The following is a 12,633-nucleotide window of genomic DNA, read 5'->3' on the forward strand; positions in this document are numbered from 1 at the left end:
GACCCCAGCAGGATCATTCTATTAATGCTGATATTGGGTGGGCAGTATCTCCTCTTGGGTTTGTGCACCTCAGCAGTTACCGAGCCTCCACCTGTAGTGCAGAGACCCAAGCCTCTGTCCGCTGCTGAGATACACTTTTTCTGGGACAGGTCAGTTACCTTTCCCTCTATGTCTTTCTGTACAGTTACTGGATTCACAGATACAATACAGCTGTACTGCCTCCATCTATGCAATGCCCAGTCCTAGCCAAGAAGTGCAGACATTCTGATATCTGCAGGGGTTGGACTTCTAGACTGCCAGGCCAGGGGGAAAGGGTAGACTGGAGGTTCAAGGTGGAAAGGAAAATATTTGTTCAAACTTCCTGCCAGACAAGTGAATTCCTGGTCTCACAGCAGGAGCTCTGTGGAGAAGGAGACCCAACTTCCAGCAATACTCTCCAGTGGGGTGAGGAAAGAGAGCCCCAATTCATTGCTCATTAGTAGAGATCCCACAGCAAGCAAGCAACTATCTTAGGGGAGGGGATGGCTACATGACCTCTTTGGGATGAGATCTATACCTGAAATTAGTTTCTTTAGAGTTGAAGCTTGCCTCAGCAGGGAAGATGAGCAATTCTCTATCTCATCTCTCAGCTCGGCTCCCCTCCTTCAGCTTTGTTGGTTTCTTTCTGGCCATTGTCTTTCCCTCTCTGTCCCTCTGGAGCTTCTGTTGAGAGCTGGCTCCAGTCAGCTGTCATCCCCCATCCCCCCTTGTTCTTGTTGAATGTGAAAATTGGAGTTAGGGAAAGTAGCTGAACCAAGGATTTAGCAAAACACAAAACACGTTGAAACCAAACGAGCAAACAAACAGACAAAAAGGCTACCAGACACACAAGCACACAGATGCACGGACAATCAGAAACACATATACAGACAAAAAACAACTACAACAAAATGATGATAATCATAAAATAATTGAAAAAAGAAAAAACCCCAAAACTCTAAAAATCTGATGTAAGCACTCTCAGCAACCATAAGAAGGGAAGAAGAGGAAGAGAGAAAGAAGAAAAAAGATAGTATTATAAAAAAGTTAAAAAAGAGAAAAAAAATTAGCAAAAACTCCTACAATAAAAGGATGAAAGAAGAGAAGAAAAAAGGCACCAACCTCAAAAATATTATTCTTATATATGTATAAAAATATACAACTATGCGTATGATGTAGGGGTCAACTTTAGTAGGAATATATTTATATTGCAATATACTTTCTGGACAAAAGGTCACTGGGTGAGGGTTCCCAGGCTTATACCTGATTCACAGTTTACATTGTTACCACCGTAACCACTGTACCTGGCCCCTAGGGGCCCGTGCCATTGGCCTAGCCATTTCTGAAGTTTCAATATGTCTGTTTCCTAACTGTCACCTAACCTGGGCTGTTCTGTTCCTATCTGACCTCCAATCTCTGTGCATGAGTCCACGCTTCACTAATCTTTCCACTCAGCTCCCAGTTTCTCCTGGAACTGGAAACTGCAATCCTCTGTGAGGGAGGAGCTGGTTGCCGCTGGAGCCCACCTCCTCAGCAGCCGTACTGAAACCTTTCCGTCAGTTCCCAGGCTCAGGATCACATTTTTGAGTCCAGCAATCCGCCAGTTCCCTGCACACCTCGAACTGCCAGTCCACACCAATATTCCCCACCAGGAATGGTCCAGTCCATTCATTCAGGCCTGCTGTTCTGGGGAAAGGTGCCTGCCATTTCTGACATTTCAAAATGTGTCTGTTTCCCAGGCGGGATCTTTTCCCTTTAATTTCCATTAGCCCAACTCCCCGCCAAACTGCACCCCTTTCTGGTCGCCAAATTCTGCTCAGGAGTCCGCACTTCACCGAAATTTCCACCAAACACCTAGCTTACCCACCAACTGGGAACTGTAGTCCTCCGTGGGGGAGGGACTGGTTGTTGCTGCCTCCGCCAGCCACTGGCACCCCAGTGGCATGGAACTTTCTCCAGCAGAGTCCGCTGCTCTGGATTACACCTCAAATACAGCAATCCATCAATTCGCTGCACACCCCTAGCTGCCTATCCACATGAACACTCCACGTGGGGAAAAGATCTGGCCCTCATTTTCACCTGATGATTTAGGAGAGATGGGCTAAACATCCGTCCTGACGGCCATCATGCTCCACCTCCTGGTCAAAATTTTCTTCACCAAATTGTTTTTGTTAATTCCTCATGCCTTTATTTTACCTTTTAATGAAAGAAACTCATATATGTAAAGAAAGATAATGCAATTAAAAAGAAAGCAACATACTGAATTAAATTTAAGCAATATGTTTTAGAATTTTTTGTATTAAAAAAGTAAAAGAATTATTTCTATCAGTTTTCTTAACGGTTTCATTTTGAAGAGTTTAGTTTTATTTGCTTTGTCTCCTTTAGAATTATTATTTATTTTGTGTTTTGACTTGGTTCAAAATTCAAACATTTTGAAAGGTAAAAATTCTCTCTTCCCTTGTCCCATCTCTGACAGGCAGCCATTGACCTACATTTCTTGCTTATTCTTCCAGAGATACTTTATGCTTGTGTAAGCAAAATAAATGTAAGTGTATATTATATAGTCTTCCCCCTTTCACACTGATTTTAGCAAACTGCATATGCTTTCCTGTACCTTATTTTTTCTTATAACAATGTATCATGGAGACCATCCCATAAGAGAAGATGGAAAGCTTACTATGTCTTCTGTTTTCTCCTTTCCTTTTTATTAAAATTTTCATGGTACTTCATTGCGTAGGCATGCAATGCTTTTTTTTTTTTTTCCTGAGAGATTGCTCCTTTCGAATGAAATGCTTTGTGACCAGTCTGCTACTGATAGATATTTGGATTCTTTCTCTATTTGTTTTTTCATTTGTTACAAATAGAACTGCAACTTATAGTTTAAAATGCAGTCATTTTGCAGGGATGCAAGTGTATTTCTGGACACGTTCCTAGAAGTGGGACTGATAGGTGGATGCATTTTTAATTTGGTCAGAAATTGCCACTCTCAAAAACGTTGCCAGTTTGGGCTTGGTGCCGATAGCACAGTGATTATGTCACCAGCCACATACACTGAGGCTGGTGGGTTCAAACCTGGCCCGGGACAGCTAAGCAACAATGGCAACTACACCAAAAAATAGCCGAATGTTGTGTCGGGCACCTGTAGTCCCAGCTACTTGGGAGCCTGAGGTAAGAGAACCACTTAAGCCCAAGAGTTGGAGGTTGCTGTGAGCTGTGACACTATAGCACTCTACCGAGGGCAACATCTGAGTGCAACATAGTGAGGCTCTGTCTCAAAGAGAGAAAACAAAACAAAACAAACAAACAATAACAACAACAAAAAACATTGCATGTTAGCAATTCTATTTGCAATATATAAGAGCGCCTATTCTGGTGCAATTGTTTCATAAAGTACAGATCTATCATGAATAGGTGATTCCTATAACTCTGGGAGTGGGAAATATGAGAGCACTGAGGAAGGCGGGAACTTCTCGAGCTACAACAACAGGAGCCAGTGAAGGGAACTGAGGAGCAGCCAGTGTGGGAGGAAGAGAATGGAACTGGACGGTGTCGCTGGAGCCTCTAAGAGGGGACAGGAGGAGAGACTGGTACAACTTCTTCAGAGAACAATTTGGCATCATGTGGCCTCATGAGGTCATGGCACAGTGATTCCCCTTCCTCATGCACATCCTGGGGGAAGTCAGACAGGGACCAGGGAGGGAGGCCCCAGGGTGGTCATTGCAGCAATGTCTTTAGCAGAAATAGCCTAAAGGTCACTGAGGAGGGAAGAGAGAAACTGTAGCACATTCCTCCATTGAATACTGTCCAGCAGTGAAAACCAACGGAGTATGTGTATGAACGTGGATTCATCCCACAGAGCATATTAACTGAAAAAGAAAATCACAGAATGATGCATTCACCAAGAAATGGTTTACATGAAGTCTACGAAGAAGGAACAAATTAAACAAAGACATTTTAAAAAACTTACTAGAAATATAAAGGCCAACACCAAATGCAAGACACTCCCCCTACTCCCACAGTCCTTGCTTTGCTCGGTACAGGGTTGACGGATACACATGTGCATCAGAACTGTGTGAAATGAGGACTCTGCATGTATTTCCATGATTTTCCATGTGTTCTGCATAAGGTGAATAATGTTAAATTGATAAGAATTGACAACTCTGGGTGGTAGTTTGTTGCTGTCCACTAGCCTTGTCAGAGACATGGAGGCAGACACTGTAGACGAAATGAATGATTTATTAAGGGATGGCTGGTGCTCGCTCAGGCACAGCAGCAAATGGCCGTTCTTATTCACATTCTCATATACCCAAAATCATCAGATAGAAATAATCCAAGAACAAGGGAGACAAAAGGTAAAGATGCCTTATCAGAGTTAATCCAGTGAAGTACGTACACACCTTTCTAAACCAAGAACATCTTGTTTGGAGATAAACAACAATGGAGATGATCCCCAAAGGGCAGGGTTGTCTGTTCTGTACGCCTACTTCTGTATATGATTAACTGAAAGTTTTGTGTAAATAGAGGTAGGGGATTAAGTGCAATGGTCCATTGCCCAAGGCAGATGCTCCGTCTCCAGCTAAACCTGGCAAGAGCCCTCCAGGATATTTTTTCCTTAAAGGCCTGACTGCCTGCATTTTTCAGCAAAGTCGCTTATGTGAGCTGGGGGAGAATATCCCCCCAAACTCACATCTAGCCCAAGTACTGGAAATGTCCCTTCTCAGGGTCTCGTAACTTCAAGGAGCACAAATGAGACTGATTCACCTACAAGGGTGCAGTGGACTGTGCTCCTTCAATAGTTTCACTAAGATCTTATAATTCTCCATTCTTTCTTCCAGCTAGAACAACTTCATAATAAACTCGTGAAGTAAATCCACAGGAATTGAGAGAAATGAATAAAAGGAGAGAGTTGAGGAGAGGGAGGGAGCTGCTGAGAAGTAAAGAAGGGTGAAGAATGGGCAGTATTTAGTGCGCTAGTGATGGTAACAGCACAGATTTCCTGGGGGAGTGCGAGCTGAAGGCAGAAGATGTGGACAGAAGGTCAAAGAGGGACGAAGGGCTGTGGGCTTCAGGGGCAAATAGGCCTCAGGTGATGGGTCTGGGGGGCGGGGCTGGGCTGGGAGGTGGTTGGATCTGAGCATCTGCTGTAGGTCGAGCCTCAGAGAATTCATGTTCATTTAGCTCTTTCCAAAGTCCTCAGAGAAATCTTCTAAATAGGTTTTACTAAGTGGAGAATGAATTCCACCACCAGTTCTTGGGTCCCTCAGAGAAATTAAATGCTTTGGCCTGGCTTCTGATGTAAAGACAATAATGTGAATTGCTATAGGAAATCCCTCATAATTGGGGCTATTACTTTGGATAATGTGTGAAAGAATCAGTAGGTTTTGCCTTCCAGGAGAGTTTCTGTTTTTAAAAAGGGAAGTTATTTTATTTTTATATATATTTTTAGACAGAGTCTCACTGTGTTGCCCTGGGTAGAGTGCCACGGTGTCACAGCTCACAGCAACCTCAAACTCTTGGGCATAAGTGATTCTCTTGCCTCAGCCTTCCAAGTAGCTGGGACTATAGGTACCTGCCACAATGCCCAGCTATTTTTTTGTGGCAGCTGTCATTGTTGTTTAGCTGGCACAGGCCAGGTTCGAACCGCCACCCTCTGTGCATGCGGCTGGTGCCGTAACCACTGTGCTTCGGGCAGCGAGTCAAAGGAGAAGTTCTTTACTAGAATGTTTGCGTTACATTATTCTGACAAAAGATTTCTCCCAGAATATATAAATAAGTCCCACAACTCTAGAATAAAATGGCAAACAAACAACAACAACAAAGACCTAAGGACTTTAGTTCTGAGCCCATCCCCACAGGTCAGCTCTGCCCAGGGCAGGGAAGGGAGAGCCCAAGAGGAGGTCAGGAGTGGCTGTCAGCTAAACCTGCTCCTGCAAAACGTGGAAACGAAGGCAAAAAAGGCAGCAGCAAGGGGTAAATCTTCAGAGAAAAAAGTGCAACCTAAAGGGAAAAGGGGAGCAAAGGGAAAGCTGGCCGGAGCGGCTAACCAAGCAGATTTACCTGCAGAAAACAGAGAAAACTACAACCGAGGAGCGTCCAGCCGCTGATGAAGCAGGAGAGAAAGAAGCTGAGTCTGAGTAGCGCCACACACCACGTCTATCAGTGGTCCCGTCTCCCTGCTTGTACAATCCAGAGGAGTATTGTTTTCAACTATTTGGTAAAGACAAGTTTTTTAGTAGCTCTAGAAACATTTTTTAGAAGGAGGGAATCCCGCCTTATCCCATTTTTTTAAGTGTAAATCTTTTTTTAAGAAGTGAAATCAGTCACTAGTTGTTTATTTTTGTTACAAACAGAAAATAATGTGGGATGTCGACTTATGGGGGGCTATGACTGTCTTGGGTGTGAGCTGAACAGTCCATAGATGAGGGTTACTTTTTATATCCTGTAATACAAAGCATACTAAATGGCCATATGGAGTCCCAGTCCTGCATTTAATGTCTTGAACATTTTAAATTACTTCTATTCCCATGTTGTTTTTTAGCAGAATTGTTTCCTAAACAAAACCACTTCTGTGATCCTGGCTCTCCTTGTCAGAATTGTGTTCACTCCGTAACACCTTTGGTAGTGGTAGTTCTGTTTTCCTAATAACTTTGTTACTGTGCTGTGAAGGACTGAAAATGTGAGTATGTAGCATACTTGGTAATAAATTGTGAATTGGTGGGACTTACGTAACAGTTATCAACATGTGAAGATCCTGGTACTTGATATCCTCTTAAGGAAAATTTGCCTCCACGTTCTAATCTGGAAAGTCACTGGAATAACTGTTTAAAATGAATGACAATAAATGGCTTTTTAGATTTTGGGTACGTATGTTAAGAATTGTGTACAAATTGGAATGTCTTTACTGATGCTCAACACAACCAATAAAATCTCAACTACAAAAGTAAAAAAGACTTGAGCAGGCGACTTACAAAGGAAGATATGGGCATGGCCAATGTGTATATGAAGATGCTCCCAATGTCCATAGTTATCAGGAAAATGCAAAGTAAAATCACAGTGAGAAGCCACTAAGCCCTCAATAGAATGCCTAACAGTAAAATGTAAGACAGTAAAAATTAAAAACTGTAAATGCTGCCGAGGATGTGGAACAACCTACGTTCTCAACTACTGCCTATAAGAATATTAAACAATCCCTTAAAAATCTGTTTTCTATCTTCTGCTGAAGTTAAACAAACTAGTACTCTGTGGCTAGCATTTCCATTCTCAGGTATTTACTCACAAGAAATGAAGATCAACGTACACAAAAAAGTGGACCAGAATGCTGATAGTTGCTTTATCTGTAATAGCCAAAAACCAGGACTATGCCCCAAAGTAAAAAATTTGCAACTCAATCATACAATGGAATAGATATCAGTAATAAAAATGAACAGCTTATACATGCAACAATATCTATAAATCAAATAGATATTGTGGCAGATGCAAAAAAGCCAGCTCCAAAGGAGGCCATATTCTGTGAGTGCATTCCTAGGATGTTTTAAAACAGGGAAAACCGGGGCAGCGCCTGTGGCTCAACGGGTGGGGCACCGGCCCCATATGCTAGAGGTGGTGGGTTCAAACCCAGCCTGGGTCAAAAAAAAGCTGCAAAAAAAAAAAAATCAAAAAACAGTAGTGATAGTCATCAGAGCAGTGGCTGCTGGGAGGGGGGTGGCTGAATGGAAGAAGGGAAAGGGAACTTTCTGTATCTTGATGGTGTCATGGATGATATGGCATGGCTGTATTTGTCAAAATTCACTGATAGATTTTTTACATGTAAATTGGACAGTTTGAAATGCTTACGATAAAAAGTTTTATTGTTAAGAAAAAATGATGAGTAACAAAAAGTATTAGCAAACTGAATCCAACAACACAGATGTTATAAAAGATTATACACCAAGATCAAGTGGGATATAAGTCTGGGATGCAAGTATGTTCAACATATGCAAATCAGTAAGTGTGATTCAGGAATATAATGAAATAAAAATCACATGATCATCTCAATAGATGTAGAAAAAGCATTTTATAAAATCCACTAATAAAAGCACTAAACAAACCAGGCATAGAAGGAATGTACCTCAACATGATGAAGGTCATGTGTGACAACATACTAACATCATGCTGAGTGGGGGAAAAGCTCAAAGTCTTTCCCGTAAGAACTGGAACAAAACAGGGATGCCCATCTTCATCACATTTATTCAACATAGTACTGGATATCCTGGCCAGAGCAGTTAGGCAAGAAAAAGAAATAAAGAGCATCCCAATTGGAAAGGAAGAAATCAAAGTAGCCTTGTTTGCAGATGACTTGATCTTATACTTAGAAAATCTAAAGACTCTACCATAAAGCTCTTAGAACTGATAAAATAAAGCAAAGTTGTAGGGTACAAAATCAACATATGAAAATCACCAGCATTTGTATATGTCAACAGCATACACTCTGAAAAAGAAATCAAGAAAGCAATATTATTTACAGCAGATACAAGAATGTAAAATGCCTGGGAATCAATTTAATCAAAGAAATGGAAGATCTGTACAAGGGAAACTGAGAAACACTGAGGAGAGAAATCGAAGAGGATACCAAAAGATGGAAAGTAGACCATGCTCCTAGATCAGAAGAACTAATATTGTTAAAATGACCACAGCAAGCTCCACATTCAATGAGATCCCTACTAAAATGCCAACATCATTTTTCACAAAATTAGAAAAAATAATCCAAAAGTTCCCAGGGGAACAAAAATAGCACCCAAATACCTAAAGCAATCCTGAACAAAAAGAGCAAAGTTAAAGGTGTCAAATTACTCTACTTCAAAATATATTACAGAGTTTATAGTAACCAAAACAGCATGATATTGGTATAAAAACAGACCAATGGCACAGAATAAAGAACCCAGAAATAAATCTACCTATTTACCTATTCTCACTCCAAATAAAAATGAACTCGAGATGGATGAAAGACTTCAACATAAGACCTAAAACTATAAAACATAGGAGAAACACTCTAGGACTTTAGTCTGGGCAAGGGCTTTTTGTGTAAGTTCTCCGAAGCACAGACAATAACAGCAAAAGTAGAAAAATGGGACTAAATTAAACTGAAAAGCCTCTGCACAGCAAAGGACAAAATGAACACAGTGAACAGGTCACCTGTTGAATGGGACAGCATATTTGGAAACTATTTCTCTGACAAGGGATAAATACCCAGAATATGCAAAGTACTCAAAAGTAAATTAATAATAATAATAATAATCCTTTAAGTGAGCAAAGAATCTGTGGAGACATTACTTAAAAGAATGCAAACAAATGGTCAATAGGTGTATGGAAAAAGCTGAACATCACTAAATATCAGGGAAATGCAAGTCAAAATCACAAGGAACCCCAGTTAGAATGGATGTTATCAAAAAGACAAAAAATGACTAATGCTGGCAAGGGTGTGGAGAAAAGGGAACTCTTGTCCACTGTTGGTGGAAACATATATTAGTGCAACTATTATGTAAAACATGGAGATTTCCCCCAAAACTAAAACCAGAACTACCACACAACCCAACCACCCCACTACTGTTTATCCAAAGGAAAGAAAGTCAGAACCTCGAGGGACCCCTGCACCGCCGTGTTTGCTGCAGCACTGCTCACAACAACGAAGATAGGGAATCAACCCAAGTGTATATCAGTGGATAAGTGGATAAAGAAAATACGGTCTATACACAGAGGAGAATACTATTTAATAAAAAGGAATAAAAGGAATAAAACCCTTTCATGGAACTGGAGGCCATCATGTTAAGTGAAAGACAAATGTCACAGATTGTCATACATCAGACTGAAAAAGTTGATCTCCTGGAGGTAGAGAGTAGAGGGAGAGTTACTAGAGACTGGGAAGGATGGGTGGGGGGATGAAGAGGGATATGATGAGGAGAGGGAGGTTAATGGGCCCCAAATGTTTGACAGCATAGTGACTACAGTTATCAACAATGTTGTACATTTCAAAATGCCTAGAAGAGTAAATAGACGTGAAATGTTCCCAACACAAAGCAATGATAAACGCCTAAGGTGATGGATTTTCTAAATCCTACACTGACTCAATCATTATATAGTCTGTGCATGTATCAAAACGTCACATGTACCCATATAGATAGAAACATTACATGTCAATGAAAAAACCCAACAAACTAAGCGTGATGTGGGCTATTTAAAAAGGTACAAAAATTATTAGCATGATAAAAATGCACACATAGATTCCCTTTAATTAAATCACCTTTCTTTTCCCATAAATGTAAGGAAAATAAAGGCTACACAGCAGCAGAAGTGGTTGCTCTACTGGGAGAGAATCCTCAGTTAAAAAGACAGAATCAGAGACACTAGAGAAAGCAGGGCTTGGGAGCAGAGCACAGCCCTGGGCGTTGGTGTCCTGAGACAGTCAGACTTAGGGAGAGTTCATCTCCTAGGTAGAACTAAACCATGGCTCTCCTTTTTTTGTTCTTTTTTTTTTTATTGTTGGGGATTCATTGAGGGTACAATAAGCCGGGTTACACTGATTTGTTCTTATTTTAAGACCAACATTTCAGAATACCAAGAGACAGAGTCCAGTTAAAGGGAGATTCTTTATTTCTTAGAATATGCTCGGCCAAGGATGATCCAGTCTGTTATGGACTAAATTGTATTCCCGTCCCACCAAAATTCCTATGTTGAAGTCATATATTGAGGAGACAGAGGGAGAAGACAGCTCTCTAGAAGTTAACGAGAGAGGCCTCAGAAGAAATCAATCCTGCCGACACCTTAATCGTGGACCGTGAAGCCTCCAGCACTGTGAGACAATCAGTTTCTCTTGTTTAAGTCCCTATGAGGTCTGATAACTAAGGTCATGAACTCATCCTAGAAAAAGCGCTACATACCTCGTTGCTGAATATACTATGGTTGACTTCGAAATACTCTGCTTGGAAAACTATGCGCTGATGCCATGACCTAGTCCACCCTTCAAAGCAATTTTGGAACTCTCTTTCTGGAATGCCATTGAACTGTTGTCACATTAATCTTGATGTCTTGAATGTCATTAAAGTGTCTTCCTTTCAATATTTCCATTATCTTCAGGTAAAGAAAAGAGTCATTGTGGGCCAGATGAGGTGAGTAGAGAGGGGGTTGCAGTACAGTTATTTGTTTACTGGCTAAGACTCCCTCAGAGGCAGTGTCCTGTGAGCAGGTGCATTGTCCTCATGCAAGAGCCACAGATTTCTCATGCTAAGATTTTCCTGTTTCTGTATTGGTGTTTACTTGGTTTGCTATGCTTCTCATAGTCAGCAGACGATTTTGATACACAACTCAATGAATTTTTGCAACGTTGTCATTAGTTCTGCATGTTGCTAGCCGCTCTGACCTCTCCCCATCAGTGACACTTTCTCTCCCCTCAGAAAAGTGATTGATCCATTTACACACTGCCATTTCCTTCGTGGCATTATCCCCACAAACTTGGACTAACATGTCCCTGATTTCACTTCCACTCTTGCTGAGTTTAACAAGCCATTTAGTGTTTGTTTTTTGCTCTAATTCAAGCTCTGACATTCTTGTGTGGCACACAAATATACACAGTAACAACAATGAACACCAGTCAGCAAGACACCACCACAGGCCTACATGAGCACAGCTGTGAGACACTGATATACCGATGCTCTGAAACCTTGCCGAGAACCTCACCAGGTTGTTTGTACAGAGTGGCAAGTTTTCAAGAATTTAATAGTCAGACCTTGTATTCTGTAGACTTTGTGAGGATAGCCCCAGCATATTAAAAGAGAGATGTTACCTTTTCTATCCTGCCATGTACATGAACATGAGACCTTAAGAATATAAATTAAATGGGACTCTGAAGTATAGAATGGATCCATTAAAAATAGACAAGGGCAAATGGTATAGGGTCATTTCCAAGTCATTGTGGGCACCATGGACAACAGCAAAGTGGAGATGTTCCCATTCCTTTTCAGTTTCACTTATAAGAAAACTTGTTAGCCCAAATTGTTATATAATCACAAACAATACTTCCTATATTTGAGATACTGAGGAAGCAAGTTTTCCCCTCAATTTATAGAAAGATGATGAAAAATCATAATTACTAAACTAAATGGATTTTTAGCCAGCACTTGCAAGTATTTTGTGTTTTTCCTTCTACATATTAAAGGGCATATTCCTAAAAAATCCCTGTCTGGGAGGAAATGTCATCACTTTGATTTTTCTCTCTCCATTGACCCCTTGGTCCCTATTGCATTTCAATAAGGTTGTCAGAAGGGCTGTGTTTATCCTTGATTCACAGGTGAATAAAAAGGGCCCAGGAGTAAAGAGATTCTTCTGAGGTCCCAGCATTTGAGTGGTGGAGCAGTGACAAGCCTATGGTACCACTGGTCACTAGAACAGTTCTTTGGGTGCAACAAAAATCACAGCTCGTGGTTCCCCTTTTATGTCATTCTTTTCTTAACCAGAGAAGGACAACACATGTTGAGAATGAAATGCCAGAGCCCTAAGCCTTTGTCTTAAACTCACTAGGCTGGGGGATGGAGAGAGAGGGGCTGCCACTGATTCTCTCAATTCTAATCTTCACTGTTGGTCACT

The sequence above is a fragment of the Nycticebus coucang genome, chromosome 9 (genome assembly GCF_027406575.1).
Source record: "Nycticebus coucang isolate mNycCou1 chromosome 9, mNycCou1.pri, whole genome shotgun sequence".
Taxonomy (NCBI): domain Eukaryota; kingdom Metazoa; phylum Chordata; class Mammalia; order Primates; family Lorisidae; genus Nycticebus; species Nycticebus coucang.